At 44.3% G+C, this 6,382-nt stretch overlaps 1 long non-coding RNA gene across 1 annotated transcript; it reads left to right on the plus strand.

Annotated features, from left to right (window-relative positions):
- Positions 1-5,160: 5,160 nt before the first annotated feature.
- On the plus strand, positions 5,161-6,382 carry LOC110017104. Its single transcript, XR_002292415.2, has 3 exons — positions 5,161-5,266; positions 5,339-5,896; positions 5,971-6,382. It is a non-coding gene; the product is annotated as an uncharacterized LOC110017104 (long non-coding RNA).

A 6,382-nucleotide genomic window follows, 5' to 3' on the forward strand; every position in this document is an offset into this window, starting at 1 on the left:
TCAAGATTCTCTTTTCATAACTTCATAAGTCAAGTTAACTTTTAAAAAATGCATCAACATGTTTCTATGGTCTCTCTGAGAACTAAGTGTTCCAGGTTTTAGAAATATTACAGAGGCAGTTCTACAAACTTGATTCATTTGAGAGTTTTCTTCAAAAAAGGCACTGAATCAAGTCCAAAATAATGTATTTTTTATTCCTTACATGAGTTTCTGTCTGATTTTAACCAAAAAACAGAAACAGAAATACACAGATCTAGCTTTTGTATGGGTACTGGCTAGATTGAATCTAGCCACAGGGGTTGCAAGCCAGTTACTTCTGTGCCGGTCCCAAGCCCGGATAAATAGAGAGGGTTGCGTCAGGAAGGGCATCCGGCGTAAAAATTGCCAAAATAACCATGCGAATCATCCACAACACTTTAGACATACCGGATCGGTCGAGGCCCGGGTTAACAACGACCGCCACCGATGCTGTTAACCTACAGGGTGTCGGTGGAAATTTGACTACTGTTGGTCGAAGAAAGAGGGGAGGCAGAAGGGTCCGTGGCCAGAGAGAGAAGGGAAAAGGCAGGAACATAGGTTTGAGAATAGGGACTCTTAACGTTGGCACAATGACAGGGAAAGGCAGAGAGCTGGCAGACATGATGGAGAGAAGGAAGGTAGATGTACTGTGTGTGCAGGAGACAAGGTGGAAGGGCAGCAAGGCACGTAGTATTGGAGGAGGATACAAACTGTTCTATCATGGTGTTGATAGGAAGAGAAACGGGGTAGGTGTGATTCTGAAAGGGGAGTTTGTAAACAGCGTTCTAGAGGTGAAAAGAGTCTCGGACAGGATGATGAGCCTAAAGTTAGAAATTGAAGGGGTGATGGTGAATGTAGTCAGTGGGTATGCGCCACAGGTTGGCTGTGAGTTGGAAGTGAAGGAGAGATTCTGGAGTGAGTTGGATGAGGTCATACAGAGTTTCCCCAGAGGAGAGAGAGTTCTTATTGGAGCAGACTTTAATGGGCATGTTGGTGAGGGCAATAGAGGTGATGAGGAGGTGATGGGCAGGTTTGGTGTGAAGGAAAGGAATCTGGAGGGACAGATGGTGGTGGACTTTGCGAAGAGGATGGAAATGGCTGTAGTCAACACTTACTTCCAGAAGAGAGAGGAACATAGAGTGACATACAGAAGTGGAGGTAGGAGTACTCAGGTGGACTACATCCTATGTAGACGAGGTCATTTGAGAGAGGTTAATGACTGCAAAGTGGTGGTAGGAGAGAGTGTAGCCAGACAGCACCGCATGGTGGTGTGTAAAATGACTCTGGAGGTCAGGAAGAAGAAGAGAGGGAAAACAGAAAAGAAGACCAAGTGGTGGAAGCTACAGAATGAAGAAACTTGTGAGGAATTTAGGCAGAAGTTGAGGCAGGTCCTGGGTGGTCAGGATGAGCTTCCAGAGGACTGGGAAACTACAGCAGAGATTATCAGGGAAACAGGTAGGAAGGTGCTAGGTGTGTCATCTGGAAAGAGGAAAGACGGTAAAGAGACTTGGTGGTGGAATGAGGAAGTACAGGAATGCATCCAGAGGAAGAGGTTGGCTAAAAGGAAGTGGGATGTAGAAAGGACTGAGGAAGGTAGACAGGAGTACAAGGAAGCGCAGCGTAGAGTGAAGAGAGAGGTGGCAAAGGCCAAACAGAAAGCTTACGATGAGCTATATGACAGGTTAGACACAAAGGAAGGAGAGAAGGACTTGTACAGACTAGCCAGACAGAGAGACAGAGGTGGGAAGGACGTGCAACAGATAAAGGTGATTAAGGACAGAGATGGAAAGGTGCTAACAACCCAAGAGAGTGTACAGAAAAGATGGAAGGAGTATTTTGAGGAGCTGATGAACGAGGAAAATGACAGGGAAAGAAGGGAGGAAGATGTGGTTGTTGTGGAGCAGGAAGTAGCAGAGATTGGAAAGGATGAGGTTAGGAAGGCTCTGAAAAGGATGAAGAGCGGAAAGGCCGTTGGTCCTGATGACGTTCCTGTGGAGGTATGGAAGTGCTTAGGAGAGACAGCAGTGGAATTTCTAACAAGGTTGTTCAATAGGATTTTAGAGAGTGAGAAGATGCCTGAGGAATGGAGGAGAAGCGTTCTGGTTCAGATCTTTAAGAACAAGGGTGACACGCAGAACTGCAGCAACTATAGAGGAATAAAGTTGATGAGCCACACAATGAAGCTGTGGGAAAGAGTAGTGGAAGCCAGGCTTAGGAAGAAGGTGGAGATCTGTGAGCAGCAGTATGGTTTCATGCCCCGTAAGAGCACCACTGATGCCATTTTTGCTTTGAGAATGTTGATGGAAAAGTACAGAGAAGGTCAGAAGGAGCTGCATTGTGTGTTCGTAGATTTAGAGAAGGCGTATGACAGGGTGCCGAGGGAGGAGCTGTGGTACTGTATGAGGTCGTCTGGAGTGGCAGAGAAGTATGTCAGAGTAGTTCAGGACATGTATGAGAGAAGTATGACGGTGGTGAGATGTGCTGTAGGTCAGACAGAGGAGTTCAAGGTGGAGGTGGGACTACACCAAGGATCAGCTTTGAGTCCTTTTTTGTTTGCTATGCTGATGGACAGGCTGACAGACGAGGTAAGACAGGAATCTCCCTGGACAATGATGTTTGCGGATGACATCGTAATTTGCAGTGAGAGTAGAGAGCAGGTGGAGGAACAGCTAGAGAGGTGGAGGTTTGCTCTGGAAAGAAGAGGCATGAAGGTCAGTCGTAGTAAGACAGAATACATGTGTCTGAACGAGAGGGATCAAGGTAGAAGCGTTAGGTTACAGGGGGCTGAGGTGAAGAAGGTGCAGGAGTTTAAGTACTTGGGGTCAACAGTTCAGTGTGATGGGGAGTGTGGAAAAGAGGTGAAGAGGCGAGTGCAGGCAGGTTGGAGCGGTTGGAGTAAAGTGTCAGGAGTGTTGTGTGACAGAAGAGTGCCAGCAAGACTCAAAGGAAAGGTGTACAAGACAGTGGTGAGACCAGCTCTGCTCTATGGGTTAGAGACGGTAGCAGTGAGACAGAGACAAGAGGCTGAGATGGAGGTAGCGGAGATGAAGATGTTGAGGTTCTCCTTAGGAGTGACCAGGTTAGACAGGATAAGGAACGAGTACATCAGAGGGACGGCTCATGTTGCCTGTGTTAGCGACAAAGTCAGAGAAGCTAGACTGACATGGTTTGGACATGTTCAGAGGAGGGATAGTGGATATATTGGTAGAAGGATGTTGGAGATGGAGCTGCCTGGCAGGAGGGCAAGAGGACGGCCAAAGAGGAGATACATGGATGTCTTAACAGAGGACATGAAGTTGGCTAATGTTAGGGTAGAAGATGTTCTTGATAGAGTGAGGTGGAAAAGGATGATTCGCTGTGGCGACCCCTGATGGGAAAAGCCGAAAGAGAAAGAAAGAAGAAATACACAGATCTGGCCACCATTAAAAACTCTAAAGAAATGGACAAACCTATGAACACCGTTACTGGTTCCTATAGTAACTTTTGGATTGGTCTGTACAATCACATCAACTGGAGATGGTCTGATGGCTTCATAAGAGGTTTCACAAGAAATCCCTACTGGACGTCAGAAGATTTATTTCAGTCCCGTAGTGATCAGGGGCCTCATTTATAAACGCTGCGTACGCACAAAAGAAGGCGTACGCCACTCTCTACGCAATAATTGATATTTATAAAAAGCAAACTTGACGGGAAAATGTGCGGTCCTTCACGCTCTGACCCAGGCGTACACACAAAAACGGGTGAAATGAGAAACGGCGACACCGTCGGCAGATGGAAGAAACACATGAAAGTGAAAATGACAATACTGCCTCTCATAAAAAACATGAAAACTTCACAAAGCAAGTCTTACAATTAACAGCCTACATGAACACCCGTTTGATCGATCAGCAGTGAAACAAACAAAAAATCAAACGAAAATTACAACAGAAATAAAAATGAACACATGTTTGCAAAAAGAAAAGTGAAATAATATAGTTAACAGAACGAAATAATGTACAAAACTGATTTTCTCGTCAATGTGTCTGTCTGGCGGAGCTGATATAGGTGCAATTAGACAGACAGACAGACAGACAGACAGACAGAGACAGACAGACAGGCAGGCAGGCAGGCAGGCAGGCAGACAGACAGATAGATGTATTAATTGTCCACTGGGGAAAGTTGTTTTCATAGTAAAACATTTCTACGGAATTATGGTATTCATGCATATGCGTATGTCTCAACCATTCATAAAGCAACAAGAAATCACATTTGCGCTGAACAATTTCCCATTTCCATGTCGATTATTACCGACATCTGTAGCTTGTCAGACGCAATTAAATGGATGGAAATAAAATGCCCCATCACAATGCGTAATGACGCACAATGGCTGATCTTGCGCTCTTAGAAGATGTGGCAAATGGAAGAATTCGGAGTGAACGCATTTAGACAGCAAGAAGACGTGCTGGCAAACGAGGACGAGTGGCTTATGAGCCGGTTCCGACTTCCTCGAGCCGTCCTGTTGGACCTCTGCGGGCTTTAGGGGGGGTGTCACCCGGTGCATCTGGCGCGTCTGTGTTCCCCCTGTGCCTAAATCACCACTCCACTTAAAAGGGATTCCCCAATTATTGCCGCCAGTCTCTCATCAAGACGGGTCAGCTCCGGTGTTCCCCCCCCCCCGTGGCAGAGACACTCTGGCGATGCAGCGCCAGACGTTTTTTTGCCTCAACTATAACGTCCGACCGTTTCTTTTTTATTTCGGCCACGGTCCGGGGATGTGAGGCTACAGCATTTACGGCGCCTGCCACCGTCTGCCACTCACGTGCCTTTTTGGCATTAGTAATGCCCACACTGTGCCCTCCAAACAACACTTCTCTCTTCACATTGAGTGAAGTTCCGTTTTTTTGATTTCCTCTCTGTGTTTGCCATGGTTTCGCAATCAATGAATATTAACTTGTGGGCGTTTCACGGACTATTTATGGGCAACTATGGGCGTGTCATGAAGCCGCTAAAGCTGCGCTGCATTTAGAATTGATTGTGATTTATTAAGGGAATGATGCGTAGGATGTGCGTGCGCACAGTTTTATAAATCTGAATATTTCTGTGCGTACGCACGTCCTATGTTTCATCCTTGCGCCACTTCTGACGCAAATCCTACGCAAGGTTTTATAAATGAGGCCCCAGATCTGTATGGTCATAGACTGGTCTTCCTCCCCTACTAGCTTGTTCGAGTCAAGCTGCAGTTCATTGTTACCTTTTGTGTGCAACAATGGTAAGAACTTCACAAAAACATTTTCTTGGAAAATGTTAGAAATTTCGAATTTATGCTGTCTGTAATCCACAGGAACCCAGCAGAATCCTGAATATGTTTTTGTGAATGAAAGAATGAACTGGTCCAGCGCTCAGAGATACTGCAGACAGAACTTCACAGACCTGGCCACAGTGAGGAACGACACAGACTGGAGCAACATTCAGAATGTGGTGTCTCCTCAACAGAGGTCATGGACCGGTTTCTATAGAGATTCAAACATTTCCTGGTCTGACGGGACCAACTTCTTTTTCTATCAAAAGCCGTTTTATTTTTATCTTTCGCCTGACGTAACCCGTGCCAGATGTGCTTTTCAACATGGGGAAATCACAGCTCACTGGCATTTTGATAATTGTGAAATTAAATTCCCTTTTATCTGCCATGATCTTCTTAAAGGTGATTTCAGCATTACATCATTCAAAATGAGATAACCTTTATACCAATGTGTACGTCTCTCTTCTTGATGTATGTTTTCAGTGTTGTGACACTAACTTGTGTTTTCCTTCAGTAAGAAGAAATGTAAAGCTGAGACTGAAGCTGGAGAACTTGGACAATCTGAACGATCCTGCTGTTTTAGCAGAACTGCTGATGAAGGTATGTTTGGAATTTTGTAGTATCAACTCTCTAGTAAAAATAGTTAAGTTTCTTAAAAACATAATTATACTCAGCTTCAGGAGAAACTGGAGGAGAACGGAGTGAATGGAGTGGAGGTGAAGAGAAAACAGCAGACTGATGGAAAAGTCTGCAAAAAGGAGGAGAAAAAGAAAACAGAGCTCTGAAAAATACTTACTTTTTACTAAATGTGGAATAATTTGAAAAATTTCTGAATTTAATGTTTAAACTTGTAAAGAAATGTTTAAATGTGTTCTGAATGAGGTTTGTTGGATTATCTGCTGCATGTTTATATCATTTAAACTGCAGAGTAATATTTTCCTTGTGTGCAGAAAGTTATTTTCATTCAGATGTTTTCTTTATTTTTATGTTTTTATATACTGACCTTTATTCCCAGGATTAAAATCTAAAATTCTGAAAGTTCTGAATTTCTTTTTAAAAAGCTTCTCTGTTTAATTTTATTTAAAA

Source organism: Oryzias latipes, chromosome 18, assembly GCF_002234675.1.
Source record: "Oryzias latipes chromosome 18, ASM223467v1".
In the NCBI taxonomy this organism is placed as follows: domain Eukaryota; kingdom Metazoa; phylum Chordata; class Actinopteri; order Beloniformes; family Adrianichthyidae; genus Oryzias; species Oryzias latipes.